The sequence below is a fragment of the Protobothrops mucrosquamatus genome, unplaced genomic scaffold (genome assembly GCF_001527695.2).
Source record: "Protobothrops mucrosquamatus isolate PMUCROS unplaced genomic scaffold, P.Mucros_1.0 scaffold3940, whole genome shotgun sequence".
NCBI lineage: Eukaryota > Metazoa > Chordata > Lepidosauria > Squamata > Viperidae > Protobothrops > Protobothrops mucrosquamatus.
The window spans coordinates 64,529-86,698 of record NW_015389883.1 but is presented as its reverse complement, the minus strand read 5'-3'; positions in this window follow the sequence as shown (position 1 = coordinate 86,698).

Genomic DNA, 22,170 nt, shown 5'->3' with positions numbered 1-22,170 from the left:
CTCCAGATTTCTAACCCCTGGGCCCAACTGGCTCTACCTTTCTTTAATTAAAGCTTTAATTCACCTTCACGGAAAGAGTGAGGACAGGTAACCCGAGATGTTCTGCCCAAGTAGCCTTGAGGCCACCAGCTTTGAAAATAAAAGCCTTGAAGCCGACTGATCCCGAAAATAAAGCATTTATTTTTTATTTTTTTTATCCCCTGAAACCAATGGCTTACTTCACCCTCCTGCCAGCCTCCTTTTCAAGAAATTAAAACGTTTGATCTTCCGAGGGCCTGTCGCGCAGCTGCCCTTTTGGGTATCCCTCTCATCAGCTGCCCCCTGCCCTGCCCGGCTTGAAGACGCTAATCGGATCATCCTGACAACAATTAAGCCTGGCGCTTAAAAGGAATACAGTTTTAATATCTGTCTCCTTTTTTTTCCTCCCCCCCCCCACAGGAAGCAATTAATTTGTTGGAGCCCATGACAAACGATCCCGTCAACTACGTGCGTCAGGGGGCTCTGATTGCGTCGGCCCTGATCATGATCCAGCAGACCGAAATTCTCTGCCCAAAGGTGAGTTGGGGGGGGGGCTTGGGCCAGGGAGGTGGGTGCGAGAAGAGAGAAGCAACCTAGAACTAAGGAGAAACTTCCTGACAAGTGAGAACAATTAACCAGCGGAACTCCTTGCCTCCAGAAGCGGTGAATGCTCCAACACTGGAAGTTTTTAAGAAGAGACTGGACAGCCCTTGGTCTGAAATGGTGTAGGGTTTCCTGCTTGAGCAGGGGGTTGGACTAGATGACCTCCAAGGTCCCTTCCAACTCTGTTAAACATCAGTATCCAGCTGGCTTAGGGTGTTAAATATTGAGAAGTCCAACTTCTACTCAAGGAGAGAAGCAACCTAGAACTAAGGAGAAACTTCCTGACAGTCAGAATAATTAACCAGCGGAACAACCTGCCACCAGAAGTTGTGACTGCTCCAAGACTGGAGGTTTTGAAGAAGAGACTGGGCAGCCATTTGTCTGAAATGGTATATAGGGTTTCCTGCCTGAGCAGGGGGTTGGACTAGATGACCTCCAAGGTCCCTTCCAAGTTTATTATTGTTGTTATTGTTATTAAGGCCTGTAGAGAGAAGAATAAGGCAGGAGAAATTTGGAAGAGGCATTGATTTTGACCAGGCCTTTCGTTGAATTGCGCTTGTTTTAAGGAGACTAGCATAGAGAAGGGCAACAAAGAGGACTAGTGGACCAGAGGCTAAAGCGTATGAAGAACGGTTGCAGGACTTGGGTTTGTCTAGTCTTGTGTGAAAGAAGGACCAGGGGGGACATGATAGCAGTCTTCCAGTATCTCAGGGGTTGCCACAAAGAAGAGGGAGTCAAGCTATTCTCCAAAGCATTTGAAGGCAGGACAAGAAGCAACGGATGGAAACTAATCAAGGAGGGAAGCAACCTAGAATTCAGTAGGAATTTCCTCCCCCTCCTCCTCCTCCTCTCCCCAAACCCATTCCTTTCTAACCCTGATTATGTAACCTAGTTGGGTCATGAAACGCCTGCAAGAAAACCACCCAGCTCAAGAGAGCACCAAGGACCCTTGATTTTTTCTGGGAAAGATTTCTAGTTTTAAGTCGATGCAACAATATCAAAGACCTTTTTTTTTCTCTCAAAGCAGCCCTTGGCTCCTGGTGGACATTAAGGTTTGAAATAGTCTCCTTCTTCTCTCCCCCCCCCTCCCCCCCGCCGGGTAGCACAAGCCATCTTAGAATTTCCAAATTTCTTGAGTTTACTGATTTATACCGACGTGTTAAACAAGAAGCTTAATGTGAATCTTCTTGGCCGGGCTCCCCGCTCTCTGGTGTATATACTAACGTTGGTTGATCGATGGGTTATAACGTTGTCAGTCTTCTCTTCCTTTGCAAGTTACACTTAGCTGAGAATCTGGAGGCCCTCCTTGACGAGGACAGAGCTCTCTCAGTTTCCTGCAGCTGTTCCCCGGTGATATTTTATGGCAAGGTGTTGAACAAGATGTAGAAGCCACACACAGTCGTCTGCAGAGGGTCAAAATGGGTATTTGGCAGGGAGGGTGTGGGGTCTCCACCCCTGCAGCAGTCTGGGGTGAAGGGGGTGGCGTAATACAGAAAACAGAGGGTAACTAGGGAACATCACCAATACTAGAAGGGAGGGGGGTTGGTGGAGAGGAGGAGAAGGAGGAGGAGGACTGTGGGGTCCTTGGTGCTCTCTGAGCTGGGTGGTTTTCTTGCAGACGTTTCATGACCCAACTAGACAACATCAACAGTGCTAGAAGGGAGGAGGAGGAAAAGGAAGACTATGGGGTCCTTGGTTCTCTCTGAGCTTGCTGGTTTTCTTGCAGACGTTTTATTGCCCAATTAGGTTACATCATCAGTGCTAGAAGGGAGAAGGAGAAGGAAGACTNTTGGTGCTCTCTGACCTTGGTGGTTTTCTTGCAGATGTTTCATTACCCAACTAGGTAACATCATCAGTGCTGGAAGGGAATGACTATGCAGATGGGAGGGAGGGAGAAGAAGGGGAAGAGGAGGAGGACGACTGTGGGGTCCTTGGTGGTCTCTGAGCTTGGTGGTTTTTCTTGCAGACGTTTCATGACCCAACTAGGCAACATCATCAGTGCTAGAAGGGAAGAAGGTTGTGGAGAGGAGGAGGAGGAGGAGGAGGAGGAGGAGGAGGAGGAGGAGGAGGAGGAAAAAGAGGACTGTGGGATCCTTGGTGCTCTCTGACCTTGGTGGTTTTCTTGCAGACGTTTCATGACCCAACTAGGTAACATCATCAGTGCTAGAAGGGAGTGGGTTTGCAGGGAGGAGGAGGAGAAGGAGGAGGACAATTATGGAGTCCTTGGTGGTCTCTGAGATGGGTTGTTTTCTTGTAGACGTTTCATGACCCAACTAGGGAACATCATCAGTGCTGGAAGAGAGAGGGGTTTGCAGATAGGAGGAGGAGGAGGACTGTGAGGTCCTTGGTGTTCTCTGAGCCCAGTGGTTTTCTTGGAGACATTTCATTACCAAACTAGGTAACATCTTCAGTGCTGGAAAGGAGTGGGGTTGCTCTCATTTTGCTTTTTTTTTTTTTTTTTTACCTAGTTTGGGTAATGAAACATCTGCAAGGAAACCACCAAGCTCAGAGAGCACCAAGGACCCCACAGCTTAACCCTAAATTCCAAATATTCCCTCCTATCGCTACAGGAAATGGAGATTGCATGAGTCAAAAAAGAGTTTTTAAGGAGACGGGTCTGTACAAAAATCAAATCTTATCTGAAAGGAAGCTTAGTCACATCGCTAAGTTAGACATTTTTGACTATTTTGGGTAATCGATTGATAAGACTAAGCCAAGAGCAATAACAGGAATTGCAGCTTCACACACTCCCACACACCCACACACACCCAAAAAATTTGAAGGCCTGTTCAGCATCTCCTCTGGCTTTTGACATTTCCCCAGACGTTGCTCTTAAGAGTTTCGGATTTTTTCATCAGGAAACTATTTTTTCTTTTTTAATAAGGGGAAAATAACCTTAAGAAGTTGAACCTTTGGTGATGTTGTTTAGCTTCGCTGGATCCCTTAAGATTTGGCAAAGTCAAAAATGATGTTGAGACTTTGGCAAAAAAAAAAAAAAGTGCAGAGAAGAGCAACTCAGATGATCAAAGGCCTGGAGACTAAAACATACGAAGGACGCTTGCAGAATTTGGGTCTGGCCAGTCTAGAGAAAAGAAGGACCAGGGGGGACATGATAGCAGTATTCCATATTTGAGGGGCTGCCCTAAAGAAGAGGGGGTCACCCTATTCTCCAAAGCACCTGAAGGCAGGACAAGAAGCAACGGATGGAAAGTAATCAACAACCCAAAACTTAAGGAGAAACTTCCTGACAAAGAGAACAATAAACCAGTAGAATTGCTCAATTCCAGAAATGGTGGGTCCTCCATCACTGGAGGTTTTTAAGAAGAGATTGTCTGGAATGGTATAGTATCTCCTGCTTGAGCAGGGGGTTGGACTAGAAGACCTCCAAGGTCCCTTCCAGCTCTACTCTTGATTGATTGGATTGAATGGATTTTTGACTGGGCTTTAAAGTCCAAGAATCCACAAATGGTGGAGCAATTAATTACCAGAGGTGTAAATCAGGCAGCCAGTCTGAATAGTAGCTTGCAGTTATATCAGTGCTTTTATGGAAACAGTCCAAAGGGGTGCGGGGGAGTTTTGTAGCTGTTATATGAAAGTTGGACCTTAAAAAAGCAAGACAGGAAGAAAATGGACTCTGTAGTGCTGGAGAAGGCGCCTGCATAATCCCTGGGCAGCAAAAGTGACTAGCAAGCAAATCCTGGAGCACATAACACCAGACACGCCGTTGTTGTTAGTTGCAAAGTCGTGTCCGACCCATCGCGATCCCACGGACAACGTTCCTCCAGGCCTTCCTGTCCTCTACCATCTTCTGGAGTCCATTGAAGCTCACGCCTGCTGCTTCAGGGACTCCTTCCAGCCACCTCATTATTCTCTGCCGTCCCCTTCTTCTCTCGCCCTCCATCTTTCCCAGCATGAGGCTGTTCTCCAGTGAGTCCTTCCTTCTCGTTAGGTGGCCAAAGTACTTGAGTTTCAACTTTAGGATCTGGCCTTCTAATGAGCAGTCAGGGTTGATCTCCTCCAGGACTGACCGGTTTGATCGCCTTGCAGTCCAGGGGACTCGCAGGAGTCTTCTCCAGCACCAGAGTTCAAAGGCCTCCATTCTTTGGCCTTTCTCAGCCTTTCTTACGGTCCAACTTTCACAGCCATCCATTGCAACTGGGAAAACCATGGCCGTGACTATACGCACTTTTGTTGGCAGGGTGATGTCTCTGCTTTTTAGTATGCTGTCTCGAGTTGCCATAGCTTTCCTCCCCAGGAGCAAGCGTCTTTTAATTTCTTGGCTGCCGTCCCCATCTGCGGTGACCTTGGAGCCCAGGAAGATAAAATCTGTCGCTACCAGACACGTCACTGGAAGGCTAAACCACCAAACTGCGTCTCGGTTATATGGGCCAATGTCGTGCAGGGGGAATTTGCTGGAGGAAGCCATTATGTTAGGGGGAGTTAATGTTAAAAGGAAACCAGGTCTCCAAAAAAACCAGGGTGGTTTGACACCCTCAAAGTTGACACACCAGCCAGAGCATCGAACAACTCAAAAAAGCAGCACGAGATCCAGAAGATGGGGAGAGACCTGACCAACAGAATCGCCAAGAGTTGGACCTGCCACATTTGGAGACCTCTAATCTAGAGGGACCTAGTTGAGTCAACAGACCCAACTATTTTGGGCACCACGAGAGCCTGACGCAGACGTTTATGAACGTTGACCCAAGTTCCAGGTTGGCTTCTGAAATGTACTGCCCCAAGATTGGGTATTTCTTCAGAAGGGCATTTAGACGGATCCCTGGTGAAGAAGGGATCTCCCTGTTAGGGTCTTCCAGGTTGAGGTAGCTGAACAGGATCCAGTGGCTACATGGGTCCAAATCCTCTTGTTTTCCTTTCTCGTGGGATTATACTAGAGCAGGGGTAGGCAACCTTGGCTCTTTTATGAGTCGTGGACTTCAACTCCCAGAATTCCTGAGTCAGCATGGGGGAACTATGGCCCCTTCATGACTGTGGACTTCAACTCCCAGAATTCCTGAGCCAGCATAGCTCAGCTTGGAAACCTTCCCCTTTCCCCTCATCATGGCTGGCTCAGGAAGTCTGGGAGTTGAAGTCCACGAGTCATCAAAGAGCCGAGGTTGCCTACCCCTGGTCTAGTAGAAACGTCTAGAGCAGGGGTAGGCAACTTTGGCTCTTTTATGACTCGTGGACTTCAACTCCCAGAATTCCTGAGCCAGCATGGCTCAGCTTGGAAACCTCTCCCTTTCCCCTCAGCATGGCTGGCTCAGGAATTCTGGGAGTTGAAGTCCACGAGTCATAAAAGAGCCAAGGTTAGTGCCTACCCCTGTACTAGAGGGACAGCTTTTATTATTTGATTATGAGTTTAATAAATTCTTACGGTCAGCCAGATGTCAAGATTAGATCTGGTGTTTTCATCATCCTGTGGAGCCCTTCCCAAGGACCTGAGATAGGCAGAGGTTGATGTTACAGGATCCAATCTGGGTTTTTCCCCGGGATCAGGGTCTTCCTAGCTTTTGGACCCATGCTGGAGCTCATCCTTGGGGAATTTCTCTCTCCCCTGAATGTGTACTTTGGGCTATTCCATGCGTAGTATTGATGCGGTGCCTGGCTCTGTGTGGCCCCCTAGCTGTTTATTGGCAGGTTGATGGCCGGCCACAAAGTTGTTGGCTATTGTTTCCTTGTGTTGCTGTGTCCTCGGCTGATGTTGATCTTTGATGGTGTTGAAAGTATTGTCGCAGGATGTCAGCTGTTCCAAGTCAAGCTGCCTTTTGCAATTGACTGGTGGGGCTTTTGTCAATGCCGATGGTTATTATGGTTCATCGCACAGTCGGCCAGATGTTTAGACTGGATTTGGCATCTTGCCCCACCTGTTGAGTCCTTCCCGAGGGCCTGGGATGGGCAGATGTTGTTTGACGGTGTGAAAGGTCTCCTCGCAGGATGGAAGCTGCTCCAAGTCAAGCTGCCTTTTGCAATTGACTAATGGGGATTTGGTCAATGCCGACGGTTATTACTATGATTGGTTACAAAGTGAGCCAGATGTTTAGACTAGGCTTGGCATCTTGCTCCATCTCTTGAGTCCTTCCCAAGATTCAGGACAAGCATAAATTCTTATCTGATGATGTTAATTGTCTCCTGGCGGGGATGTAAGCTGTTCCAAATAAAGCTGCTTTCTGCAATTGACTGGTGAGGAATTTGTCAATGCTGATGATGCTCAAGTGGTGCTCCAGATGTTTTGGGATTGAACTCAAGGCACTTATCACCACTGGTACCCTCTTAGCTTTCTTTTGCCACAGTTGTTCAATTTGCATTTTGTTACCTTCCCCAGTTCTTTCTCCTCTATTCTGCTGTCTCCAGGTTTCTGTTAAAGTCCACTATCCAATTTCATTGTCTGTCTTACTCACAGTTGTTTAGTCTGGGGTGTTATGTGGCAGGTGCCTGTCTGTTTGAATTCTAAAGTCCCAGAGCAGTTCTTCATTTTTATAGTCCGTAGCACAGTCAGCCAGCTGTTTAGACTGGGCTTGACATTTTTATCCTTCTATTGAGTCCTTCCCAAGGATCTGGAATAGGCAGGTGCTGCTACATGGTGTTAAAGTTGCCCAAATAATGCTGCCTTTTGCACTTATTTTGTGTGGGTCATTACAGTTTTATTCAGAGTCTTTAAGACTGGCGGAAACTTGATAATTCAACTCCTAACCAAAAGACCTAAGATTATTAAGGTAGCGTCTAACACAGTGGTTCTCAACCTTTTTAATGCCGCGACCCCAACCGGTTGTAAGTCGAGGACTAAACCGGTCGTAAGTCAAGGACTAAACCAGTCATAAGTCGAGGACTAAACCGGTCATAAGTAGAGGACTACCCAACCGGTCGTAAGTCGAGGACTTTCCCTGCCCGGGAGCGCCACCCATGCGTGGTTCCACCCCCTGCGCTGGCCGAGGCATAGCTGGCAAGCGGCAGAGACGGAGCAGGCCGACCACCAGCTGGCCCAGCCCAAGGGAGGTAAGGCACCTGCCAGAAAAGGGAAAAAAATGGCGGACAAAAAAAATGGCGGACAGCCTTGCTTGGCGACCCCCATGAAATGGTCGATCGACCCCAAATGGGGTCCCAACCCACAGGTTGAGAACCACTGGTCTAACAAAATAAACCGTCTCAAGCAGGGTGCTTTTTTTTTTTTTTTTTTGTAAAATTAAGGTATTCAGATCGGATGAATTTAGTATTTCCAGATATCAAAGAAGTCCTTTCGTTATTGCTCTGAGGGCTCCAGGCATGATTGGTACAGGAGGCTTTTGCTGCTTTTGTCACTGGAGGTTTTTAAGAGATTGGACAGCCGTTTGTTTGAAATGATAACAGGGTTTCCTGCCCGAGCAGAGGGTTGGACTAGATGACCTCCAAGGCCCCTTCCAACTTCGTTACTCTATTCTAAAACAGAGAGAAATGTAGAAACATGAGTTTGGAGCAAACTCTGCAAGGCAGTGGAGGACATGGGGGGCGGGGGGCTGGCGTGCTGTGATTTGTGAAGAGTCACACACAGCAACTGAACGACAACAGCAGCCTGAAACAGTTTGAAAGTCCATCTTTTAGTTCTTCCAGGGGACGGTGAGAACAGTCCTTTCCAAGATTTGGACCTTGGGATGGAAGCTGATGGCTCATTGGCCTGGAGGAGGGAGGGAAGGAGATGTTCTGGTGGAAATTTCTTTCTGTATAACCTCTGTCAGGAGTTGGCTAGGCTTCATCTGCCCAGGGAGTCATAGCTACGATGACTTACTCCGGCCGGTTCTGCCAATCCCCTGGTGCTTTGGAAAAGAAGTTAACCCCCTCTTCTTTGTGGCAGCCCCTCAGATACTGGAACAAGGCTATCGTGTCTCCCCTATTCCTTCTTTTCTTTAGACTAGCCCAGGGGTAGGCAACCTTGGCTCTTTTATGACTGGTGGACTTCAACTCCCAGAATTCCTGAGCCAGCATGGCTCAGCTTGGAAACCTCTCCCTTTCCCCTCAGCATGGCTGGCTCAGGAATTCTGGGAGTTGAAGTCCACGAGTCATAAAGTGGCCTAGGGCAGGGGTGGGCAACCTTGGCTCTTTTATGACTGGTGGACTTCAACTCCCAGAATTCCTGAGCCAGCATGGGGGAACTATGGCCCCTTCATGACTGGTGGACTTCAACTCCCAGAATTCCTGAGCCAGCGTGGGGAAACTATGGCCCCCTCATGACTCGTGGACTTCAACTCCCAGAATTCTTCAGCCAGTGTGGGGGAACTATGGCCCCCTCATGACTGGTGGACTTCAACTCCCAGAATTCCTGAGCCAGCATGGGGGAACTATGGCCTCCTCATGACTCGTGGACTTCAACTCCCAGAATTCCTCAGCCAGCATGGCTCAGCTTGGAAACCTCTCCCTTTCCCCTCAGCATGGCTGGCTCAGGAATTCTGGGAGTTGAAGTCCACCAGTCATAAAAGAGCCAAGGTTGCCTACCCTGGACTAGCCAAACCCAAATCCCGCAGCCGTTCTTCGTATGTTTTAGTCTCCAGGCCTTGGATCATCTTAGTTGCTCTTCTCTGAACTTTTTTGGCTTAGGCAGGGGAAACCTGACAGCAACAGCCAATATTTGAGCTGTCAGTGGGAAGAAGGCCTGAATTTGTTCTCCATAGTATCAGAGGGCAGGAGAAGAAGCAAGGGGTGGAAGCTACTCAGAGGAAGACCCAACCTGGAACTAAAGACGAATTTCCTGACAGTGAGAACAGTGTCCTGGTTCCGACAGATGAAAGTCTTCAGAAGAACTTTGAGGCATTGTTTACCTTAAAGAATCTTTTATTCAAGTAGCATAATATCGGCACTACATAATCAAAGCCAAAAACTGGATTCCCCTCCCCTGGGCACATAGTATCAAAGCACAATTCCCTCCTCCAATTAATAGTCATAAATCACATTCCCCAATTAGTTTGAAACGCAGACTTTCCCTCCGGTCCTCCAGCCCGTCAATTCTTATCATCTCTTATTTCAATAACCTTGATTCTCATGCTAGGTCCAGTCCACCTCTTCTTTAGGCTAAACATCAAATCAAGCCAACATCCCCACAACCCCTCCATGCCTGTCTCGGTGATCTCTTGAATTATCACTGAACTTCACACCATTTCTGCCAGGCTCACCAGCTGCTCCGCAGCGATTCACGGGCCCTGCCCTCGATTTATTTTGAAAGGAACTCCCTTCGGTGGCCATCTTTCCGCCGTGGCAGCTGCCAACTCTGGTTTTTGTTTGGAAAGACCCGTGAAAATCACTCAGCACCGAGGCCGCTCTGCATTTTAAAATATTTCTCCCAAGGCTAGCGGGCAGAACGGCCGCACAAGCAGCTGGATAAGCAGACTAAGACAAATGGTTAAAAAAAAATGGGATATATATATATATATTTTTGACAAGGCAAAGGCTCAGTTTGGGCTGTGAAAGGAAAATAAACTCTCCTGGGGTTGATTAGGAAGAGGTTTCTTGGAATAGACGCTGCTTATTTTCTGTACAGTTGGCTGGGGAATTCTGGGAGTTGAAGTCCCCCCATCTTTATAGTTTCCGAGGTTGAGATAAACTGTATGTACTGCAATCTTTGGAATCTTAAATCTTAAAAGCGTACGGTCGTATCTGCCTCCAGAAGTGGTGAATGCTCCAACACTGGAAGTTTTTAAGAAGAGACTGGACAGCCCTTTGTCTGAAATGGTATAGGGTTTCCTGCCTGAGCAGGGGGTTGGACTAGATGACCTCCAAGGTCCCTTCCAACTTTGTTGTTGTTATTGTTGTTGTTGTTATTATTATTATTATCTGCATTTAAAGTCAGATCTTCTAGAGCCACTCTTTAATAAGACAGATCTGGACCCGCTTTGGATTCACAGGAGATTGGATAAAACTACCTCGTTGGTTCGTTCGTTCGTTCATTCGTATCCTGTCTTTATTAATGTTCCAGATAAAGCAGGGAAAGTATCCAACGCACCTTCCTCCTCCTCTTTTCCCCAAAAGAACCACCCACCCTGTGTGGTGGGTTGGGCTGAGCAAGAATGACTTGGGTTTTCATGCCTAAGGCGGAACTAGAACTCACCGTCCCCTGGTAATTGGCCCAAAGTCACCCAGCCGCTTTCATGCCTAAGGAGGGACTAGAACTGTCCGTCCCCTGGTGATTGGCACAAAGTAGAGCCGTGTGTGTGTGTGTGTGTGTGTGTGTGTGTGTGTGTGTGTGTGTGTGAGAGAGAGAGAGAGAGAGAGAGAGAGAGAGAGAGAGGCCATTCTAGCCACAGAAAAATGACATTGAGTCTCTTTTTGTCCCCTGCTGATAGGATATTTATGGGGAAGCGGAATAAAGCATTTTGATTTCTCAGCTGTTCAGACTTCTATTTTCTAGCCTAGAGAGGCTAATTTGCATCTTTCCCCAAGAAAGGAGAATCTGTGTAGCTCCGGGTTAAAAGGACTATGGGGTCCTTGGTGCTCTCTGAGCTGGGTGGTTTTCTTGCAGACGTTTCATGACCCACCTGGGTAACATCATCAGTGCTAGAAGGGAGTGATGTGAGAGGAGGAGGAGGAGGAGGAGGACTGTGGGGTCCTTGGTGCTCTCTGAGCTGGGTGGTTTTCTTGCAGACGTTTCATGACCCACCTGGGTAACATCATCAGTGCTAGAAGGGAGTGATGTGAGAGGAGGAGGAGGAGGAGGACTGTGGGGTCCTTGGTGCTCTCTGAGCTGGGTGGTTTTTCTTGCAGACGTTTCATGATCCACCTGGGTAACATCATCAGTGCTAGAAGGGAGTGATGTGGGAGGAGGAGGGGAGGGAGGAGGAGGAGGAGGAGGACTGTGGGGTCCTAGATGCCCTCTCAGAGCTTGGCTGTTTTTTTTTTACAGATATTTCATGACCCAACTAGGTGACATCATCAGTGCTAGAAGGAAATCTATATAAACAGAGAGCAGATCCCCCCTCCCTTCTAGCACTGATGGCGTTACCTAGTTGGGTCATGAAATGTCTGCAAGAAGACAACCCAGCTCAGAGAGCACCCAGGACCCCACAGTCTGTTGTCCTTCTCCTCCTTCCCACAAACTCCTTGCCATCCAAAAACCAACCAGCCTGAGTCCTGCTTCGCTTTTGAGATCAGCCAGGATGGGTGCAACTCATTTTGAGTGGATTTGTTCTGGCCGGCTTCAGCTCTTCATATGCTAAAAAAAAAAAGCTTTGATGGAAGCCCAATGAATCACTGCCCTGGTTTTCAGCCTGCCCACCCGGGGCATGTCTCAAGTCAATCCCCTGGGCCTTTTCGAAAGGCCGTAAAACTTCCAAGAAGACCTGGAGAGGATGCAGAAGCCTTCTTGGTTAAATCCTTGGTCTAAAAATATACGCCAGGCCGTTTTTAGCTGGGATCTGCCCCACCTCAAACTTGAGGGAGCCACTCTTACCCACAGAGGGAGGATGTCTGGAATCGCAGGAGAACGAAATATAGGTTTTCAGTTTATTCACAATTGTCTGTTGTAGCTCACTCTTCCAAATAGAAATATCTCATATTTGATGTATTACGAGACAAACCTGTTTAGAATAGGATAAGATGGAATAGAATAGAATAGACAATAGAATAGAGTAGAGTAGAGTAGAGTAAAAGAGAATAGAATAGAATAGAATAGAATAGAATAGAATAGAATAGAATAGAATAGAATAGAGACTGGACTGGACTGGACTGGACTGGACTGGAATGGAATGGAATGGAATAGAATAGAATAGAATAGAATAGAATAGAATAGAATAGAATAGAATAGAATAGAATAGAAAAAAGGAATAGAACAGAACAAGAATAGAATAGAATAGAATAGAATAGAATAGAAAATATGGAATGGGATGGAATGAAATAGGAATAGACTAGACTAGACTAGAAGAATAGAATAGAATAGAATAGAATAGAATAGAATAGAATAGAATAGAATAGAATAGAATAGAATAGAATAGAGACTGGACTGGAAGAGAAGAGAGAATAGAATAGAATAGAATAGAATAGAATAGAATAGAATAGAGACTGGACTGGACTGGAATGGAATGGAATGGAATAGAATAGAATAGAATAGAATAGAATAGAATAGAATAGAATAGAAAAAAGGAATAGAACAGAACAAGAATAGAATAGAATAGAATAGAATAGAAAATATGGAATGGGATGGAATGAAATAGGAATAGACTAGACTAGACTAGAAGAATAGAATAGAATAGAATAGAATAGAATAGAATAGAATAGAATAGAATAGAATAGAATAGAATAGAATAGAATAGAATAGAATAGAATAGAATAGGACATAATAGAATAGGACATAATAGAATAGAAATACAGAATAGAATTAGAATAGAGTATAGTAGAGTTGAATGCAGAATGCAGACTAGAATGGAACGGAGCTGGAAGGGACCTTGGAGGTCTTCTAGTCCAGCCCCCTGCTCAAGCAGGAGAACCTATACCAGTGGTGGCGAACCTATGCCACGGGTGCCAGAGGCGGCACTCGGAGCCCTCTGTGGGCACACGTGCCGTTGCCCCAGCCTCGCCTCCCCTGTGACTCCCTCCTCTCCAGCAGCCCCCCTGAAGGAGAGTCACCCCTGAGCGTGGCCCACGCGGAGCAGCGCAGCCAAGGACATGGCAGCCTAGACAAGACGGTGCCCTCACACCCCATCACGCACAGTTGATGCTGCGGGGCATGGGCAGAGGGCATGGCCGCCATGGCGCTGCTGGGCTGCCTGGGCGATCTGCGGCGGGCCCTGGAGGCGATGAGTGGCCCTGCAGGCGGGGCGGGGGCGGGGCCAGTTTTTGGGCACTCGGTCTCTAAAAGGTTCGCCATCACTGACCTATACCCAATTGATGCTTTCTGCTGTGGAGCGCGACCTGAAGTCAACCTGGAGGTTAATGACGTCTCTATTAAGCTATCCCGGTGGAATGATGACCTTGCTTTGTTCTCTGCTGCTTCTGAGTTGATTTTGGACATATCAGTCCAGCCTCCGTCTCTGGAATCCTCTGTTGGTTTCCCATTCCATCTTTCTTGAAGATCCTCATGAAGTTGCCACCTAAAACAGTGTTTCTCAACTTCGAGAACTTCCAACTCCCAGAATTCCCCAGCCCGCATTACCAAACTAGGTTACATCATCAGGGCTGGAAAGGAGAGGGATTTGTGGAGTGGAGGAGAAGGGTGGGAGAAGGAGGAGGGAAGAGGAAGGGGAGGAGGAGGATCGTGGGGTCCTCGGTGCTCTCTGAGCTTGGTGGTTTCCTTGCAGATGTTTCATGACTGATGATGTGACCTAGTTTGGGTCCTGAAATGTCCGCAAGGAAGCCGCCAAGCTCAGAGAGCCCCAAGGAGCTCACACCTTCTAAAAGTTGACAGTTTCCTAGTGGACAATCATTTAAATACGAGCCAGCCGTGTGCTGCAGCTGCCAAAAAAGCCAACACAGTGCTAGACTGCATCAACAGAGGGATAGAATCAAGATCACGTGAAGTGTTAATACCATTTTACAATACCTTAGTAGGGCCACACTTGGAATACTGCATCCAGTTTTGGTCACCACCAATTTTGGTTGAGACTCTAGAAAGAGTACAGAGAAGAGCAACAAAGATGATCGGGACTGGAGGCTAAAGCATATAAGGAATGGTTGCTGGAATTGAGTATGTCTAGTTTAACGAAGAGAAGGACGAGGGGGGACATGATAGCAGCCTTCCAATATCTCAAGGGCTGCCCCAAAGAAGAGGGAGTCAAGCTCTTCTCCAAGGCGCCTGAAGGCAGGACAAGAAGCAACGGATGGAAACTAACCAAGGAGAGAAGCAACCTAGAACTAAGGAGAAACTTCCTGACAGTGAGAACAATTAACCAATGGAACAACCTGCCTCCAGAAGCGGTGAATGATCCAACACTGGAGCATATTAACAAGAGACTGGACAGTCATTTGTCCGAAATGGTATAGGGTTTTCTGCCTGAGCAGGGGGTTGGACTAGATGACCTCCAAGGTCCCTTCCATCATCATCATCATCATCATCATTATTATTATTATTATTATTATTATTATTATTATTATTATTACTACTACTACTACTACTACTACTACTACTACTGCTGCTGCTGCTACCCCCTGCTCAGGCAGGAAAACCCACACCATTTCAGACAAATGGCTGTCCAGTCTCGTCTTAAAAACTTTATTGATTTTATTGTTTTATTTTGTGTATTATTTTTATTTTATTATTTTATTTTGTGTATTATTTTTTATAGTACTATTACTAACTACTTCAGAGCAAGTCAGAATTGTTTTATTTCAGAGGTTATGGGGGATTGTGGGGTTTAATTTAGCGGAGGGCATCTCCTACCTTCCAGTAAAGACCAGGCTGATGAGTCACTCCAGCCTAAACGGTGGCACTAAATAATGCCCACCCCTCAGACAGGCCCACCCACGCTCCCTCTGCCCGCTCGTCGTACACAGAGGACCTTGCCTGTCAGACTGCCGACGCCAGCGTGAACCTTCCCAGATCTGCGGGGACGTCTCCAAGCTTCATCCTGGATCTGTTTCTCTGAAGATTTACTTATTGTGTGAATATCAGATTCTGGCTCGTTTTGGCTAACGGGGTTTCCTTTCCCCCCCCCCCAACCTTCATTTTCCAAGTTTATAGGAACTGTCAAGGACTTGTAAACAGCTTGAACCCACAGGTCCTCGCAACCGCAGGAATGAGATGGTGGCACACACACACATACACACCCCGGCCAGTTGTTAGTCAAGGGGTTTTCGTCTTTCATCGGATGGCTAACAGCCATTCTCTATTTCTTACTTGTTGGGAAAAAAACAAACAAAAGAATTGAGCTCCTGGAGAAAGGGCATATAATAAGTTGTAAAAACAGATGATCCTTGACCCAAAGGTACTTTTTCCAGGAGGCAACTGGACTTTCTTATTGTAATAATAATAATAATAATAATAATAATAATAATAATAATAATAATAATAATAATAATAATAGAAGATAACAAAATACAAGATCTACAAATAGAAATAGAAAGACTGGGAAAAGCAAGCAAGGGTAGTACCAATAGTAAAAGGCGCCTTGGGTGCAATCCCAAAACAACTGGAGCACCACTTGGACACCATCATTGGCACTGACAAATTCGCCATTAGTCAATTGCAAAAGGCGGCCTTACTAGGAACTGCTTCCATCCTGCGACGAGATCTGTAATACCATCAAACATCCACATCTGCCTATCCCAGGTCCTTGGGGAGGACTTGATAGGTAGACAAAAATGCCAAATCCAGTCTGAACATCTGGCTGACTGTGCGATGATCCATTATTATTATTATTATTAATAATAATAATAATAATAATAATAATAATAATAATAATAATAATAATAATATTGGAAGGGACCTTGGAGGTCATCTAGTCCAACCCCCTGCTCAGGCAGGAAAACCCACACCATTTCAGACAAATGGCTGTCCAGTCTCGTCTTAAAAACTGTATTGATTTTATTGTTTTGTTTTGTGTATTATTTTTATTTTATTATTTTATTTTGTTTTATTATTTTGTATGTTATTTTAATTTATTATTTTATTCTGTTTAGTTTATTTTATTTATTTCATATATTATTATTTTAATTTTTTATTTTTTATTTTATTATTTTTATTTTACTTTTTAACCTCATTTTGTTTATTATTTTTATATTTTATTTTATTTTATTGTTTTATATTTTATTTTATATTTTATTTTATTCCATTTCTTGGCTGCCCATCTTCCCTACGAGCTGACCCAGTGCAGATAGCATCAGAGTAGCATTTCCTCCTGGAGGAAAAAAAAAAAAAAATCTCCGTAGGGCTTAAGTCACCCCAGAGAAGCCGGATAATTAGGCCCTGAGCCATGTAAAAGAGCCCTGAGTTTTCTCAGCCATTCCATTCTCCTTCAGCAGAACAAGCCACAGCTCCCTTGTTCCTTCTTCCATCGTCCGGCTTTTACGGAAATGGCCCTCCTGCTCATTAACCCCAAAGCGAGCCTAATCACGCTGCAGAGCCCAGCCTTAGGAAGGAATCATCTTAGCAGCTTCCATAATTCAGTTTGATTTATAAAGGGTCTGGAGTAACCGAGGGAATTGCAGTCCTGCTTGCCGTAAAAATCCGCAGCCTGATGCTTACCAACTTCGGATGTGAGGCTGGTTTAGCTTAAGGCTGTTTGCAAACACACCACGTTTGCGGTCATCATCTTAGGTGTAAATTGCCCAATTCGTGGGTTAAAATGTGATCGAATCAACACATTGTGGAGGATTATTATTTTTTTTTCTCTCTCTCTCTCTCTCCTGAATCTTTGTTTGTAATTTCCTTGCAGCCGGCTGTCCATCGGTTTTGAAAGTGAAGGCGGTCCTCGACTTACGACCACAGTTGAGCTAAGCAAGGCAGTGGTTAAGGGAGCTTTGCCCTGTTTTACGACCACAGTTCTGGCCACAGTTGTTAAATGAATCCCTGCAGCTATGCGATTGTTAAGTGAATCTGGCTTCCCCTCCCCCATTGAGTTCACTCGTCAGAAGGTCGCCAAAGGGGATCACGTGACACCCCCCCCCCGGAGGGACGCGGCGACCGTCGTAAGTAGGAGTCGGTGGCCGAGCGTCTGGATTTCGATCGCGTGGCCACAGGGATGCTGCAAGTGTGAAAAACGGTCGTAAGTCCCTTTTTTCGGCGCCGTTGTAACTTCGGTCAGTCGCTGAACAAACGGTTGTAAGTCGAGGACTGTGGCCCTAGAGTCTGTTCATTTGTTTGTTCCGTTTTTGCAGCTGCTTTATTTATTTATATATTCATTCATTCATTCATTCATTCAAATGTATACATTTCACTTTGAGTTACTATGGGGAACCCTTAAAAAAAAACACAAAATTCTCTCTCTCTTACAGGTCAGCCAGTTCAGGCAACTTTATTCCAAGGTCATCAACGATAAACACGACGACGTGATGGCTAAATTTGGAGCAATCCTGGCTCAGGGCATATTGGATGCAGGTAATTGATGTCCCGGCGCTGAAATGGTTATTTATTTATTTATTGAATTTATATACCGCCCTATCTCCCTTACGGGACTCAAGAGGGGTTGATTCTGATCCCTCGTATTGGGACCACCTCTTCCTCCTCCTCCGCTCCTCTTCCTCCTCCTCATCTTCTCCTCCTCTTCCTCCTCTGCTCCTTGTCCTCCTCTTCCTCATCTCCTTCCTCCTCATCTTCTCCTCCTTTCCTCTTCCTCCTCCTCTGCTCCTTGTCCTCGTCTTCCTCCTCTTCATCTTCTCCTTCTCATCCTCTCCTCTTCCTCTGCTCCTTGTCCTCCTCTTCCTCATCTCCTTCCTCCTCATCTTCTCCTCCTCCTCTGCTCCTTGTCCTCGTCTTCCTCTTCCTCCTCCTCCTCCTCCTCATCTCCTCCTCTCCTCCTCCTCTGCTCCTTGTCATCTTCCTCTTCCTCCTCGGCTCTTTTCCTCCTCTTCCTCTTCTCTCCTCTTCCTCCTCCTCCTCCTCTTCTGCTCCTTGTCTTCTTCCTCCTCTCCTTCCTCTTCCTCTTCTCCTCTTCTCTTTTCCTCTTCCTCTTCTCTCCTCTTCCTTCTCCTCCTCCTCTCCTCTTCCTCCTCCTCTGCTCTTTTCCTCCTCTTCCTCTTCTCCTCTCCTCTTCATCCTCTCCTCCCCTCTTCCTCCTCCTCCTCATCTTCTCCTCCCCTCTTCCTCCTCCACTGCTCTTTTCCTCTTCTTCCTCCTCCTCCTTTCCCCCCAAGCCACTAAACAAACGGATATAAGTCGAGGACCTCCCAGCCCTGGGATCCGATGATTGCATTGGAGAAAGGTGGGGTTCACAGAAGTGATGGAAGATTTCCCACATGGAGGCATTCTGCCCATCCACTTCAAGGATGTAGAAGCCAGAGGAGGAAGGACAGCCATTTTTGAGAGACCGTGCACAGGCACAGTGGAAGCAGATCAGTAGACCGAGTCGGACGCTGCCCGTCACCCTGGCCAGATGGTAGAGACGTCGTAAACCGAGGCTCCACTCCAGAAGAGTAGATACCCATTTGCCGCCTCCCATCAAGACGGGCATAAACGGCGATTCTCTTTTCTGCCTAGATGCTGAACTGGGTCGTACATCTTCGATGTGTTTTACCTCTCCACTCATTACCTGTAAAGTAATGTGCGGAACGGCTATCTCTGGTTATTCCATTATCACCCCATTTGTTCCCTGGCCGATGACTTTGGCTGCCAAAAAAACAAGGGGGAAAAAAAAAAAGCCCGTTGCAATTGCGAATCGCGCGCGGCTTTACTTTTCTTCTCGCCAGGAGTATTGTGGGTCGTGTAACAAACAGGAGCTTGTTTGAGGAGACGGAGGGAGCTTCATCGTTCATCGGTTGTACAAATGGCGCCGCCGGAGGGCCCGCAGCAGCCCTTCCACGAAAGTAAACAGATACGCAGAGAGAGTTGGACAGTCCATCAATTAGTTTGCAAGGAAAAAAAAAATAACATTTGCCACTATTGCTGGAGCGAGATGCTGAATTGGTGGGGGGGGGGGTGTGGAATTTTCCGGCCCGTCTCAGCGTTGCGCACCGAAGGGATCTGTCTTCTTCCTGAACCTTCCACAGATCTCCAAACGTTGAAGCTTAAGTAGCCGTTCTCGTTGCCAGGCCTGCGCCAGGTCTCCTGTGAGTTCTTCTCTTTGGTGTCGGCTGCAAGTCCTCGCCACTTTATAAATCTGAAATAAATTCAACGGAGAGCGAGCTTCCACGTAGGGCCGCAGCAAGGAAAGTAAACCACATGATGTTGCGGTGAGTGAGTCACGCTTGCCCTTTAGCCGGTCCATGAATAACAAAGATTGATGGGCCCTGAAACATGGCTCTTGCGTACGTCAGCGTCCGCAGGGGCAGGAAGTGACGTCATCCAGGCTATGACGTCATGATGGAAATTATGTAATTTGTGACATTGGGCACAAATGGATGCCGTGATGCAGTTGAGACCGCTGTGGCTTTTCTTAGATAGTTGTGCTGGTGTGCTTGTGGTTACGGTGCCGCTAGCCTAGAAACCAGGAAACTGAGTTCTAGTCCCAGCCTAGGAACGAAAGCCCGCTGTGTGATCTTGGGCCAGTCGCCAGGAGACAGGGAGTTCTAGTCCTGCCTTAGGCGTGAAAGCCAGCTGGGTGACTGTGGGCCAATTACCAGGAGACAGGGAGTTCTAGTCCTGCCTTAGGCGTGAAAGCCAGCTGGGTGACTGTGGGTCAATCACCAGGACACTGGGAGTTCTAGTCCTGCTTTAGGCATGAAAGTCGGCTGGGTGACTGTGGGTCAGCCACCAGGAGCCTGGGAGTTGTAGTCCTGCTTCAGGCGTGAAAGCCGGCTGGGTGTAGGTTAGTCACCCGGAGTTCTAGTCCTGCCTTAGGCGTGAAAGCCAGCTGGGTGACTTTGGGCCAATCACCCGGAAACTGGGAGTTGTAGTCCTGCTTTAGGCGTGAAAGCCAGCTGGCTGACTGTGGGCCAATCACCAGGAGACTGTGAGTTCTAGTCCTGCCTTAGGGGTGAAAGACGGCTGGGTGACTGTAGGACAATCACCAGGAAGCAGGAAGTTCTAGTATTGCCTTAGGCGTGAAAGCCAGCTAGGTATCTTTGGGCCAATCACCAGGAGACGGTGAGTTCTAGTCCCGCCTTAGGCATGAAACCCATAAGATGAGACTAGAATTCACCCTCTCCTGAATGAATGGATCTTTTTTTCAAAGAAAGTTCTGGGACTTTATTATTACCTCGGCCTAAAATCATAATGCACTTAAATATACATTTTTTGAAGCATCCTGATTTTTACTAGAACGCAAGCACAGCAAAATTATTTACAGGTCTCTCCTGGCGCAGAAAGGTGGTTTCTAACTTACGAAGGGTGGAAGCGGGCCATTTTGGAGACTGTGTTTGCTGGCATCTCTCAAGATCGAGCGAGCCACAAATATTTCCCGTAATAGTTTCAACAAGTTATAGGAAGGGCCGCTAGGAAATCTCGAACCAACCGCCAAGACCGGGGTTGATGATATTTTGGGAGTCTGGTTGAAATCTGTTGGCGGGGGCCGTGCTGACTGTTGTAAAGTCGTTTTTCAACATTCTTTTTTTGTATAAACAACAAGAGGTGTCTCACTAAGGAGGGCCAACAACTTGGCTACCGGCACTAGCTGTAGGACATTTTTTTTCCTGGAACTTAGCTCAGGAATTTACTCTCCTAAATCATGGCAGAGCAGGTCCCACCAGCCAAAGCAAGAGGGGTTGGGAATGAGTGCAGATAGTCCTTGAGTTGTATCCGTTTTGTTTAGTGACTCGGGGGGGGGGAAAGGAGGAGGAGGAGGAGGAGGAAGAGGAGAAGATGAGGAAGAGGAAAAAGAGGAGAGGAGGAAGAGGAGGACAAGGAACAGAGGAGGAAGAGGAGAAGACGAGAAAGGGAAAGGAGAGGCGGAAGAGATCAAGGAGCAGAGAAGTAGGAAGAGAAGAGGAAAAGAGGAAGAGGAGGACGAGGAGAGGAGGTAAAGGAGAAGAGGAAGAGAGGAGGACAAGGAGCAGAGGAGGAGGAAGAGGAAGAGAAAGAAGAGGAGGACAAGGAGCAGAGGAGGAGGAAGAGGAGAGAGGAGGAAAAGGAGAAGAGGAGGACAAATAGAGGAGGAGGAAGAGGAGAGGAGGAAGAGGAAGAAGAGGACAAGGAGCAGAGGAGGAGGAAGAGGAGGAGTAAAAGGAGAAGAAGAGGACGAGCAGAGGAGGAAGAGGAGAGGAGTAAAAGGAGGAAGAGGAAGAGGAGGAGAGGAGGAGGAGAGGAGAAAAAGGAGAAGAGGAAGAGGAGGACAAGGAGCAAAGGAGGAGGAGCAGAGGAGAAGGAAGAGGAGAGGAAAAGGAGAAGAGAGGAAAGAGACAGGAGAAAAGGAGGAGACAAAGAGGAGGAAAAGGAGAAGAGGAAGAGGAGGAGAAGCAAAGGAGGGGAAGGAGCAGAGGAGGAGGAAGAGGAGAGGAGGAAAAGAGAAGAGGAAGAAGAAGACGAGCAAAGGAGGAGAAGGAGCAGAGGAGTAAAAGGAGAAGAGGAGAGAGGAAGAAGACAGGAGAAGAGGAGACAAAGAGGAGGAAAGGGAGAGGAAAAGAGGAGGAAAAGGAGGAGGAGGGCTCAAGGAAAGCCAGATCTTAGGTGGTCAAGACTGCTGTGAAAATAACATTCCCAGACTTCCATAAATTATCAAGAACCTAGCCGGTTGTTAGCATGATATAAGGACCCTGTCCGGAAACACTTGGCCTTGTCTTGTGTGCATGTGCGCAGGCTACTTTCTCGCGAGTGGTGCGTGAGACCTGCCTGGGTTTTTCTGTGCTGCCATCTTAGCTCTGTTTCTGAAAAGTGGAGGAAACCAACAGCAAAAAAAAACACCCAACCCAAATGTAATTTGCTTTATTAAATTTGATCATGTGGATTGAATTAACTGTTACGCTAATGAAATGCAGCTAATCTGATGGTTTCCTGTGAGTTGCCCTCCCCCCCACCCACCCCCACTTTAAAACTGTAAACTTTTTAAGCGATGCTGCGAGGGTCACTCCCAA